The sequence below is a fragment of the Mesocricetus auratus genome, unplaced genomic scaffold (assembly GCF_017639785.1).
Source record: "Mesocricetus auratus isolate SY011 unplaced genomic scaffold, BCM_Maur_2.0 Super-Scaffold_100003, whole genome shotgun sequence".
Lineage (NCBI taxonomy): Eukaryota > Metazoa > Chordata > Mammalia > Rodentia > Cricetidae > Mesocricetus > Mesocricetus auratus.
The window spans coordinates 111,178,918-111,192,315 of record NW_024429188.1 but is presented as its reverse complement, the minus strand read 5'-3'; the positions used below and the strand labels follow the sequence as shown (position 1 = coordinate 111,192,315).

Genomic DNA, 13,398 nt, shown 5'->3' with positions numbered 1-13,398 from the left:
TATTAAATAAATCCTAAGATAACATATGTTGGGAAAGCCTGTGTCCAATGACTTCAGAATTTTCTCATCATTTTTTAACTCATGATCTTAGATTTTATCCTATCAATTGATTAGGAGAAAAACAAATCTTGTTCTCATTTCTAAGACTACCTCTAAATTGGAATAAGCTGTTCATCACAGAATTTCAGACAAGAAGCCTGAGATGTTTACCGATTGTGCCCAGGGCAAAGAGGACCACTTAGGTAGGTTAAGAGCATGTAAGGACAAGAATGGGCCTCACTGCTACTAAGTGAAGCACCCCAAGATCATGCTTTATGTCCAGGACTGTGAATGGACCTAAGGGGGGTATAGTAGGAAAACTACAGCTTATACTGGTTTATCTACAAATCTACGTTTTTGTGAAAACAAGATTTTAGCAAAGCATTTACATAACTCACAATGCATATCATAAATGACATTTCCAGATTATGAAGACAGGGTGACTTAACTCTTTTTTGAAGAAATAAAATGCTTTAAAACAAAATATCACACTAATAGATTCCATTGGAACATGGATTCTAAAAGAGATGTTGTTTGGTCTTAATGTTAATGTCTTTATGTGAACTATTAGATTATTTCTATCCTTGAGAAATACAGGCTGAGACATCTGGAGAAAATTGTTGTAGTATATGCTGTTTACTTTCTAATGGTTCAGAAAATGTGAGTGTGTTATAATGCTAGGAATCAACCCAGGGGCTTGTATGTGGTATGCCAACCCTCTACCACTGAGATAAGACAGAAATGTGTGGGGAATGTATCTCCAGTACACTTGCGTAGCATTTGTGAAGCCCTGCGTTAATCCAAAGCACCCTCTTTTTCTTTTGGTATTACTTTTTGGTATTCCACTTGGATAGTGAGGTTTCACTTCTACATCATAGTTTCCCCGCATGTCTCTACTAATACCTTTATTTTTGGTTATTCCTATGTAAGAATTAAGGAACAGAAAAGCTCTGGGATTTATTCATATTTATCTGATTTAAAATTTTTCCATTTGTATTACAGATATTGTGGTGTGTGTGTTTGTGTGCATGTAAGCGCATGCATCCATAGTGTATGTGAGGAGGTCTGAAGACAACTTGTGGAACTCACTCACTTCTCTCCTTTTACTATGGGATACAGGATTAAGTGGTAAACAAGCACCTTTATCAGTTGAGACATCTAATTAGATCTATTTCTGTGTTTTTGTTTTGTTTGTTTGTTTTGCTAGCAGTTCTCATTTATGTTTATGGCTCATAAACATCAAATATTTTTTCCCTAGGTGACTAAGTTTCATTAAAGAAAAAACTTCTTCAGTTTCACCTGGAAGGTAAAATCTTGTCTTTCTGTCTTAATTAGGATTTCTATTGCTGTGAAGAGACACTGTGACCGTGGCAACTCCTATAAAGGAAAACATTTAATTGAGGGGGCGGCTTACAGTTTCTGAGGTTCAGTCCATTATCATCATGACAGGGAGCTTGGTGGTGTAAACACAGATATAGTGCTGGAGCTGAGAGTGCTATGTCTTACAGGTAACAGGAAGTTAACTGAGAGTCACAATGAGGGGAGCTTGAGAAAAAGAGACCCCAATGCTTGTCTCCACAGTGATACACTTTTTCCAACAAGGTCACATCTCCCAATAGTGCCGTTCACTTTTGAATTATAGATATAAGATGTAAGCTATTTTCCATAGAATATGATGGCAGAAAACAAGCTCATGAGAGTAAATTCATAAAATCTTGGAAGGTTTCTTTCTAGCAAATTTTGCAAATAAGTCAACATTTACCTAACTATGCAATAAGTAATGTATCATTATTCTTAGGTTTCAGTAGCTTCCAGTAATGCAAGTTTATTGTTCTTGCATCATTCTTACTTTGATTGGTAAAATACAAGGCTACTCTGTATTTTCCTTTTGAGAACAAAACTGAATGAACAGTCTAAGGTCAGAGGGAGAATGAAAATAGCCATATGTAGCATGGTGTCCCTTGTAGTTTTTTCTCAGCAGTAGAGATGGTACTTTCATTAATATTTCATTGGACAAACCATGTATAACATGCAATTGGTAGATCCACAGTTGAAAACATTGTGTTCTTTACTTCTCAGTGCCTTATAACCTAATGGCTGATACAGATACACTATATTTCCCTCTTTGCATATTCATTACCAGATACCTTTGTGCCCAGTTAATTGCCAAACTATAGTCATTGCATCTGATGTCCTGGTTTAATTTTCTCTCTCTCTTGGCCTTAAATGATTCTTGTTCTACTTTAGTCTGTGATTGTCCAGATTTTCATTTTAAGAAAGTTCAATATCATATGTTTTAGAAAATACTTCAAGTAATGCACTCTAAAAACTTAAAACAGGGGCTATAACTGTAAACTCCGGAAGAAGAAAATGTTCTAGCCAATTTTTACCATATTTATCAAGTGATAGAGCACATTCTGTAGGAACATGGAAGTACGGTGAAAACACATCTCTTTAGGGATAAATTGTAAGCACATAAATTTCTACTTGTGTCCGAGTATATGTGCAAATAATTTAATTTATTGAACTTTCCAGCCAGAACTAGTTAACATAACTTCTACCTTGCTTATTCATTTTTGTGATGAGACACTTAACTTTACTCTTTTCTATTTGAAATACATGATACGTTATTATTGACTATCATCACTTGCTGCGTAATAGGTCTCAACATTTTTTTGCCATATAAATTTTAAACTTTGTACCCTTTCTCCCATGATTTTCCAGTCTCTCTCTTCTCCTCCTTTACATCCTCAAGTATCGTTAATTCACTTTGGCACTATAATTTAACCATGTATGTTTAGACTCAATATGCAGGTGAATTTGTGTAGTAGTTTCTTTCTGTGCCAAGCTTCTTTCTTGAGCATAGTGATTTTCATTTCTCCATGCTTTGGCACATGGCAGCATTACCTTTGTCTTTATAAGAATGAATACTATTTTATTTTCTTGATATGTGTCAATTTGTCCTCATATATTGATCCATTGATATAACACAAAAGTGATGACTTTTTTTCAGCACAGTTATTTCAGTCCTTTTGGATATAAGACCCTGGAGAAGGACTGGTAGATTATGTGTCATTTTAGTTTTAGGCTTTTGAAAAACTTCTATGGCAGTTAAATATTCTCTCATATATTACATCCTGACTACAAATTTCCCTCCCTCTACTTTCCCCAGTTGCTCCTCCATACCTTCTGTCTGCCTCAGATTCACTGGTAAAAGTTACAATAAGACCAGGTACTTACCCTCATATCAAGGGTAGACAAAGCAACCCACTAGGAGGAAAAGGGTTCCAAGATCAGGCAAGAACACCCAGCAATCCTACCATAACATATATGTAGAGGACCTAGGTGAGTTCCATGCAGGCTCCCTGATGTTCACTTCCGTCTCTGTGAGCCCCTATGAGCCCTGCTTAGTTGATTCTGCAGGTCATGGTCTATGGAGTTTTTATAATGTCTATTCAAATGTACTTTTCCTTTGAAAAACATACAAATGTTTCCCTTTTTCTGATTTTTTGAATTTTTTAAGAACAATTTTTTTGAGACAGGGTTTCTCTGTACTGTTTTGGAAGCTGTCCTGGAACTCGCTCTGCAGACCAGGCTGGCCTCGAACTCACAGAGATCCGCCTGCCTCTGCCTCCCAAGTGCTGGGATGGATAGCTCAGCCATTAAAGGCTAGGCTCACAACCAAAAATATAAGAACAAGTTTTTTTTAATACATGATTTTTTTCATTTTAAAACAATCTTTTTTCATTGTATATACCAATCCTAGTTCCCTCTCCCAATCCTCCTCCAGCTTTCCCCACCTTCCCCTAATTTCACCCCATCCATTCCTCAGAGAGGGTGAGGCTTTCTGTAGGGAGTGAATGAAGTCTGGTGCATCTCTTTGAGGCAGCACCAAGGCTCTGCCCCCTATATCTAGACAGAGCAATGTATCCCTGCAAAGACAGTTGGCTCAAAAAAGCTAGTTCAAACACTAGGGATAAATCCTGGTCCTACTGCCAGTGACCTCAGAGACTGCCCAAGCCACACAACTGTCCCCCACATTCAGAGGGCCCTATTCGGTCCCATGCAGGTAACCAAGGTGTCAGTCTGGAGTCAGTGAGCTCCTACTAGGTCAGGTCCGCTGTCCCTGTGGGTATCCTCATTATGGGATGGGCACCCTAAGTCCATTTATATGCCAGGGATAAATCTACTACCCAAGGCCCCATAGATTGCCTGGGCCTCCTCAGTGACACCCACATTCAGAGGGTCTGGATCAGTCCCATGCTGGCCTCCAGCCATCAGTCTGGAGTCCAAGAGCTCTCCCCTTGTTCAGTTCAGCTGTCTCTGTGGGTTTCAACAGCCCGGTCTTTACCCCATTGCTCATCACTCCTCCCTATCTGTCACTGGGTTCCAGGAGTTCATTAAGTGTTTAGCTGTGGGTGTCTGCCTCTGCTTCTGTCTGTCACTGGATGAAGGTTCTAGGATGGCATATAAGGTAGTCATTAAGCTCATTATCAGGGAGGGGCTTTTGATGCAGTCTCTTCACTATTGATCAGTTTGCCAGTTGGTGCTATCCTTATAGATCTCTGGGAATCTCACTAGTGCCAGATCTCTCCTCAAACCTACCATGACTCCCTCTATTATGGTGTCTCTCATCCTGCTCTCCTCTATTCTTCCACTGACTCAAACTTCCTGCTCTCCCATGTCCTCCTCTCCCCTCCTTTTCTCTCCCTCTCTTTTTCCCAGCTCCCTCCCATCACCACATGTTCCCAATCTGCTCAGAAAATCTTGCCTCATTCCTCTTCTCTGGGTACTATGCATATTTCTCTTAGAGTTCTTCCTGTTTCCCAGACTCTCTGGCACTGGGATTGTAGGCTGGTACTCCCCTGATCCATGTCTAAAATCCATATATGAGTGAGTTCATACCTTGTTTGCCTTTTTGTGACTGGGTTACCTCATCCAGGATGGTTTCTTCTAGTGCATTTCATTTGCCTGCAAATTCCAAAATTCCATTGTTTTTGTTTTCTGCTCAGTAGTACAACATTGTGTAAATACCACATTTTCTCTATCCACTCTTCATTTGGGGGTGCATCTAGGTTGATTCCAGGTACTAGCTATTACAAATAATGCTGCTATGAACACAGTGGAACAGACATCCTGGTTGTATGAATGGGCATCTTTTGGATATATGCCTAAAAGTGGAATTGCTGGGTCTTGTGGTAGACTGATTCCCATTTTCCTGAGGAATCTCCATACTGATTTTCAAAGTGGCTTAACGGGTTGGCACTCCCACCAGCAGTGGAGGTGTGTTGCCCTTTGTCTATATCCTCTCCAGCATAAATTGTCTTTGGTGTTTTTGATGTTAGCCATTCTGACAGGAGTAAGTTGGTATCTCAGAGTTGTTTTGATTTGCATTTCTCTGATGGCTAGGGATATTGATCACTTTCTTAAGTGTCTCTCATCCATTTTACACTCCTCTATTTAGTTCTGTACCCCACTTTTTAATTGGATCCTTTGGTACTTTGGAGACGTGCTTCTTGACTTCTTTGTAAATTTTGGAGATCAGCCCTCTGTCAGATGTGTGGTTAGTGAATATCTTTTCCCATTCTTTGGGCTGCCTTTTTGTCTTATTGACTGTGTCCTTTGCCTTACAGAATCTTCTCAGTTTCATGAAGTCCCATTTATTAATTGTCAATCTCAGTGTCTGTTCTACTTGTGTTATGTTCAGGAAGCAGTCTCCTGTACCAATTTGTTCAAGGATACCTCCCAATTTCTCTTCTAAGAGGTTCAGTGTGGCTGGATTTTTGTATTGTATAATTTTAGCTTCTTTGTCAAAGGTCAGGTGTTCCTACACATATGGGTTAATATTGGGGTCTTCAATTGGATTCCATTGGTCTACCTGTCTATTTTTGTGCCAATACCAAGCTGACTTCAGGACTATAGCTGTATAGTAGAGCTTGAAGTCAGGGATGATGATGCCTCCAGACATTGATTTGTTTAACAGGGTTGTTTTGGCTATCCTGGGTCTTTTGCTTTTCCATATAAAGTTGAGAATTGTTCTTTCAAGGTCCGTGAAGAATTGTGCTGGGATTTTGATGGGGATTGCATTGAATCTGTAGATTGCTTGTTTGGTTAGCATTACTCCAAGGTATTTTTTGTTGTTTGTGGCAATTGTAAAGGGAGGTGTTTCTTTGATTTATTTCTAAGCCCTTTTATCTCTGTATATAGTAGGGCTACTGATTTTTTTTCAGTTGATCTTGTGTCCTGCCACTTTGCTGAAGGTATTTATCAGCTGCAAGAGTTCTCTGGTAGAGATTTTTGGGTCACTTATGTAAACAATCATATCATCTGCAAATAGTGAAAGTTTGACCTCTTCCTTTCCAATTTGTATCCCCTTGATCTCCTATTGTTGTCTTATTGCTCTAGCTAGAATTTCAAGTGCAATATTGAAGAGATATTAAGAGAGGGGACAGCCTCATCTTGTTCCTGATTTTAGAGGAATCGCGTTGAGTTTCTCTCCATTTAGTTTGATGTTGGCTGTTGGTTTGCTGTATATAGCTTTTTTATGTTTAGGTATGTTCCTGTTATCCCAGATCTTTCCAAGACCTTTGTCATGAATGGTTTTTTTTAAAAGTGGAATAACTCCATGTATCTTATCTGCCCACCATAATTTAAGGTTAGAATTCAATATCAACACCAATTGTAGAAACCCTACAACATCATGGAAATTAAATAATGGCCAATTGCACCATTCCTGTGTCAAAGAAATTAAAGCCTACCTAGAAGTCAATGAAAATGAAGACATAACGTACACAAACTTATGGGACATTTTGAAAGCAGTGCTAAGAGGAAAGCTCATAGCATGAAGAAAATGGAGAATGGTTACACTAGATAATTAACAGTACAACTGAAAGCTCTAGAACATAAAGAAGCAAACTCATCTCAGAGGAGCAGATGCCAGGGAAAAACCAAATTGATGGCTGAAATCAATCAAGTAGAAACTAGGAAAACAATACAAAGAATCAATGTAACAAAGAGTTGGTTCTTTGAGAAAATCAACAAGATAATCAAACCTTTATCCATACTTACCAAATGCCAGAGTGTGAACATGCAAATTAACAAAATCAGAAATGAAAAGGGGGGAATAACAATGGACTCCAAGGAAATCCAGAGAATCATCAGGTCATATTTTGAAAACCTGTACTCCACAAAATTCAAAGATTTAAAGAAAATGGACAATTTTCTGGATAGATACCACTTGCAAAAATTAAATTAAGAACATATGAACAATTGAAATAGACCTATAACTCTTAAGGAAATAGAGGCAGTTACCAAAAGTCTCCCAAGCCAAAAAAGCCCAGGCCCAGATGGCCTCAGTGTAGAATTCTAACAGAAATTCAAAGAATGACTTATACCAATTCTCCTCAAAATATTCCATACAATAGAAGCAGAAGGGTCATTGTCAAATTCTTTTTACGAGGTTTCAATAACCTTGATCCCCAAGCCACAAAAAAGACACAACTAAGAAAATGAACTTCAGACCAATATCCCTCATGAACATTGTTACAGAAATAGTCAGTAAAATACTGGCAAATTGGATCCAAGAACACATCAGAAAAATCATCCACCATGATCAAGTAGGTTTTATCCCAGGGATGAAGGCATGGTATAACATACGAAAATACATCAATTTAATCTACCATGTAATCAAGCTGAAAAGCAAAAATCACATGGCCATCTCACTAGATGTTGATTTTCTTCTTTTTTTGTAGAAAAATTTTTTATCATATGAGATTATTACTGGTTTCCTTTAAGTATCATGAAAATACATCAATGTGCCAACCTGTTTTTTAGCGATTTTGATCAGTGACTTTAGTTGTCTGATCCATTTTCAATTAATTTTGTATGTGATAAAACTTGAAAATAATTAGCATTCCTGGCTAATTATAATTAATTAATAAAGTAATAATTAACTTTTTGCATTCTAACAATTAGCTTTGGAAATGAAGAAACAATTCCACATCTAAGAACAACAAGATAATTTATGTATACATTTAAACAAGAAAATGAAAGGTCTATGAGATTTAAATCACTGGTAAAACAAATTGAAGGACATATGAATGAATGCACATGTATATTAGGTACATAAGATGCAAGAACATTTTAATTTTTAAAGTTATTACTTTTATGTGTGATAAAATATAAAGTATAATATTTCTAATTTCATGGACATTATGTTTCAAAAGGAGCCAAAATTCATTTAAATGAAAATTAAGGGATAATTCAGCAATGATGTTAGTTCGGTAGTAATGTTTAACAAAGATTGTGGCAAACAACCAATAGGTCAACTAGGAATGATTTACATCTGGGAAGCATGAGTTATGCTCTTTTTACTTTATTATGAAATGAGTAAAAATAAATACACTTTAGAATGTATACTTGTTGTGCTGGGGATTTATCTTTCAGTCTTGTACAAGTACTCTACCACAGACCTGCATCTTCAATCCCCAAAAGCTTTAAACTCTTATTTTTTACAAGTAGATGCACTTACCATAGAATATATAAACACGTATTCCACATTTTGAAATCTGTTCAGCCTCCTCTATAAAGCAGGAATTTAACTAGGTGCTGGGGGTACCAAGATCAATACACATATTGTTTCCCCAAGTTCAGCTTTTGCCAAGGCATTCCAAGACCCATTTGGGTCACATGTAGTGAAGGAATTAAATGAAAATGTGTAGACCTTTGTATACACAAATTCTAACCATATATTTTGAAATTCCATTATAAGTTTGATTTATCTATTGTGTATCAATTTCCCTTTAACTTTAAAATAGTGATTTTGACATGAATAAATTTAGCTATGCTCTTTACTTAATCAAAGGCCAATTATATATTCTGTTTATACAGGATGTTGTCCCTGCACTCGTGATACTGGCTTTGAAAACAAGGATGCCAGAGACCCAGATATCAGGTGAATCTGTGCACTATAAATAGCAAAGATAATAAGGCACTTCAGCTTTATGCTAGTAAAACTTTACACAGGGTCTCAGTGACTAAAATTATAGGTATTTAGAATGTCAGGAAGGGGGAAAATCTTATTATGGTAAGTTTTGCCTCTCTGTAATAGTTATGAGATTTTTCTTGCTTAAAATAACATAATTTTATGAACTTTTAATACCTGCTGGAAATTAAGAGGAGTGATGCATATTGCAGCTCATTAAGTGTTGATTATGTAAGTATTGCTAGGTTAAGCATCATTTGAATTTTCCTCTAAAATCAGAAATGATGTTTTTTTCTACTGCTTTTGATAGCATTTTCAATATTATTTATGTGTTTATAAAGTTCATAGTTCCTATTGGTTATAATGATGAGTATTCATTTTCATATCTATTAGCAATCTTTAGTCTGAAAAAAACTAGCAAAAGAAACAATAGAGAAATAGATGTTCTGTTAGCTAGAATTAGCATTTATGAATATTTTAGTGGATTAGTCTATATCTAGTTTCATTATCACCACATTATTTTCTGTTATATCTTAATCTAAATATGTATTAGCATGAATGAATTTAGTCTTCAGTAGAGAATAAGCAGTGTTTAAAACTCTGTTATTTTTTTTCTTCAGATAGAAAGTGATTAAATGATGTATTATTTCCAGCAATTATTTCCAACTACTCCCCAGGATATAAAGTATTTACAGGTTGAGATGGTAACAAGATAGGGTAGCATTTCTTCAACAAGTAGAGGTAGATTAGCATAGGTGTGTGTTTAATCAGGAGACAGATAGCTAGCCAAGTGACTACCTTGTCCCAGACTCAACCATCTGTTCACAAGGTCTCAACCTTCTGTTGGCAAGATTCAAGTAAATACAAACAAAAGGGAAAGTATATCAAGTGAGGCTACATGTTGTAAAGAGGACCTGATAGCAAGAGCTAACCAATAACATGCTAATGGCATATTATACAATACAAGCTTGGAAAGGAATTTACATATTTTCTGACAATGTCAACATTTCTTTCAAGTGCAGACAAACATAGAATACCCGTTTGCACCTTTTGTTTTGGTTTTTGCAACACTCCTAAGTGTGCATAAAAATATTTCAGGTGTCTTGTATACCTTTATACTTCCTTTGCTTCTTCCTGTCCAAGAGTGGGGATCATTTTTATTTCTACTCCTTTTTCATGTCTAAATATTTCCTAGTTGAATTATAACAATATCATCCTAACTAGTCTTCACATTTCTTTAATACCACATTCATACTTCTACAAATTATTCAGATTCTGATATCATGAACTGAAAATTGTTTAAAATAATTTAAATAGTTAAAACATAACATTTTAAATAGCCCACCTTTATTATTAATCATACAAATACCATTTAAGTATCAGAATAGCAGTAGTCCTTATTTCAAGTGCAGAGAAAATTTAGACATAGAGACAAATTTGCTGGATCTCATGATTTTATACCACTTCATATCTTCCTCTCTTATACTATCCTAAAACACATACTTTTTGTAAAATTTGGAATCTTATAATTCAAGGATATTATAATCTAAAAATATCTTCTTCCTGAGAATATCTGTTTTATATATTTTAAGTAAAATATAATTATACCACTTTCTCCCTTCCTCTTTTTCTCTCCCATGTCCCAAATCTACTTCTTCCAACTCCATTCATGCCCCCTACATCTTTTTCTTAATATTTACCTTTTATTTAATTCTTCCTAGTAACGCATGCTCCAAATTTACCAGATGATTGCTTCCCTACTAACATTCTAGGGTCTGCAAATTTCCTATATATTTGCTATATTTTCTCTCTTCCTAGGATAAACATAAATAAAAATGTTTGTAAATTATAATTGTCCAGGTTCCAGTTATGTGCTACTTCCATTTTTTAAAGATTTATTTATTTATTACATATACACCAGATTGAATTGTAGATGGTTGTGAGCCACCATGTGGTTGCTGGGAATTGAACTCAAGACCTCTGGAAGAGCAGTCAGTGCTCTTAACCTCTGAGCCATCTCTCCAGCCCCCTTCCATTATTAAACTCTCCTGTTCCTCCTGGAGAGGACTAAGGACACTTTATTCTATGTTTTCTCAAAATCTGATGTGTATTTCTAACATGTTTTAGTATCTTTTAGTTCTGTTGTCTGATACAATCATTGACACATTAATTCTTCTCTCCAAAGTATCTATGTTCCAGGACTATGTATATTTTAATACTCCTTGCTTACTCTTTGAGAATTTTGGACATGTATGCAATGTACTTTGATCATATCTACCCCCAACACACATGTAATTTTTATAACTTAATGAAGCGCATGACATAGAAAGCTTCTTAATAAAAGTATGTTAAATGTGAAATAACTAATAGATTCATTTATGGTAGTATATCTATGTTACCAGGTTGATGTTTAGCATCTGTATTTATTATATAAAAGTACTATCTCCACCTCAAAGTCAGGATTAAGGTACTACCTTTTAACATTCCAATAATATGTCATGTAATTTGAACACTGTGCAGTAACCACCCTTAATTAGTTTAAGTTTCAGTTTCTCCTCATTCCAATTATGTATTAACAACATAGTCCAAGAAGTTTAAATGGAAAATTCTAAAAATAGACAGTTAATAATGAAATCTAAATAATATACTGCCTATGTCATATACAGAATCGTTTGCTATCTAGAGCCATCCCACCTGGAAGGTCTAGTATCCGCTTGGTCAGCATAAACACATTTTGTAACATGCTCACCTGTTGGTAACTCAGTATCCATTTCAGTTGATTGTTTGCCATAATATCAAAGTGTTGATGTACTGGTGTCCCTTATTTTATTCAATATTAGTCCAAAAGTACAAGGATAGTGATCCAACAATTCAGATATTCCAATGCAAAGAAGTTGCCCATGGGTGGAACTTCCCACAGTGAGCTGGGCCCTCACATTTTAATCATTAATTAAGAAAATGCCTCACAGCAAATATGGTAGAGATGATTCTTTAGTTGAGGTTACCTCTTCCCAAAAACTTTATTTTATGTCTGGTTGAAATAAACAAAACAAAACAAAACAAATGACCCCACCGGTACATATATACATAAGATTTGCTACTATCTGAGGTGGTAAGCACCTACTGTGTTTTTGAATTGTAGTCTCTGTGGAAAAGAGAGTTTATTTTAGTTGTGGTATTCTATTTGTTTGCCCAGGGAACAGCAAATATTAGTGAAACTCAATGATTGTAACCTGGTGAATACTTTTGGAGTAAATACATAGAGGTAAAATAGATCTAGACAGCAACTGATCTTACACCTCCAGTGAAAAAGGGATGTGCTTTTTGCAGTGAGATCCTTTTGATATTGCATTCTGGTGCAAATATGTGTCAGTCTACAATCTACTGCAGTCTAATTAGGAGAGAGAAGACCATTCATTTTCGGGATGAAACTGATAACTACAGGCCCTAATGGTGATTAGAATGACTCGAGAAATTTGTCTCAGCTCTATCCTTTTACACACTATTTGAACAAATGAAGTGCATGTAGATATATAACCAGCATAGTCGCATCTGTGGTAAAGGTAAATGTTAAAATGCATATTTAAGAAAATCTTGTCTAAGTTTTTATAAGTGTGGTGACTCTTTTATTTTTATATACATGGCATTTTCATGAATATAATAACACTAGAGTAGGTATCAATGTATCTAAAATATTTTCTATCAAACTGTGACTTTTTTTTTCTTTTTTTAAATTTCTTTTTCTTTTTTTTATTTTTCAGTTTAAATTTAGATAAGAAAAAAGGTTGCTTCACAAGTCAGTTCCAGGTCCCTCTCCCTTTCCCTCCCCTCCTCCCGTGCCCTCTCCCCAATCCCCCATTATCCCCTCATTTCCCCAGGGAGGGTGAGGCCCTCCATGGGGGTATCCATAGTCTGTCATTTCATATAGTACAGGGCCTAGACCCTTCCCAAAGAGTTCAGGGTGAGAGTGCACCTCACATTGTTAGATGGGAGTCCAAAGTCCGTGTGTATACTCGGGATGGGTACTGATCTGCTGCCCAAGGCTCAATAGATCACCTAGGCCTCCTCACTGACACATTCAGGGGGTCTTGATCAGTCCCATGCTGGATTCCCAGGCTGATGCCTGGGATTCAAGAGTTAACCTTTGTCAGGTCAGCTGTTTCTGGGGGTTAAACCAGCCCAGTCTTAATCCCTTTGATCATCAGTCCTCCCTCTCTGTTAATGGCTTTCTTGAGTTCAGCTCAGTACTTAACCAAGGGAGTCTGCCTCTTCTTCGATCAGCCACTAAATGAAGTTTCTGTTTCCCAGACTCTCTGGCCATGCGATTGTAGGCTGGCACTCCCCAGATCTATGTCTAAAATCCATATATGAGAGAG

The 13,398-nt window shown here is 36.4% G+C and overlaps 1 long non-coding RNA gene across 1 annotated transcript in view; it reads left to right on the top strand.

Moving 5' to 3' along the window:
• The first annotated feature begins 1,056 nt into the window (after positions 1 to 1,056).
• The window catches only part of LOC110339374, a 36,653-nt gene continuing 24,311 nt past the window's right edge, over positions 1,057 to 13,398 (top strand). The window contains exons 1-3 of the long non-coding RNA XR_002381505.1: positions 1,057 to 1,167; positions 1,298 to 1,345; positions 8,929 to 8,992. This is a non-coding gene — a long non-coding RNA (uncharacterized LOC110339374). The remainder of the gene's footprint in view (positions 1,168 to 1,297; positions 1,346 to 8,928; positions 8,993 to 13,398) is intronic.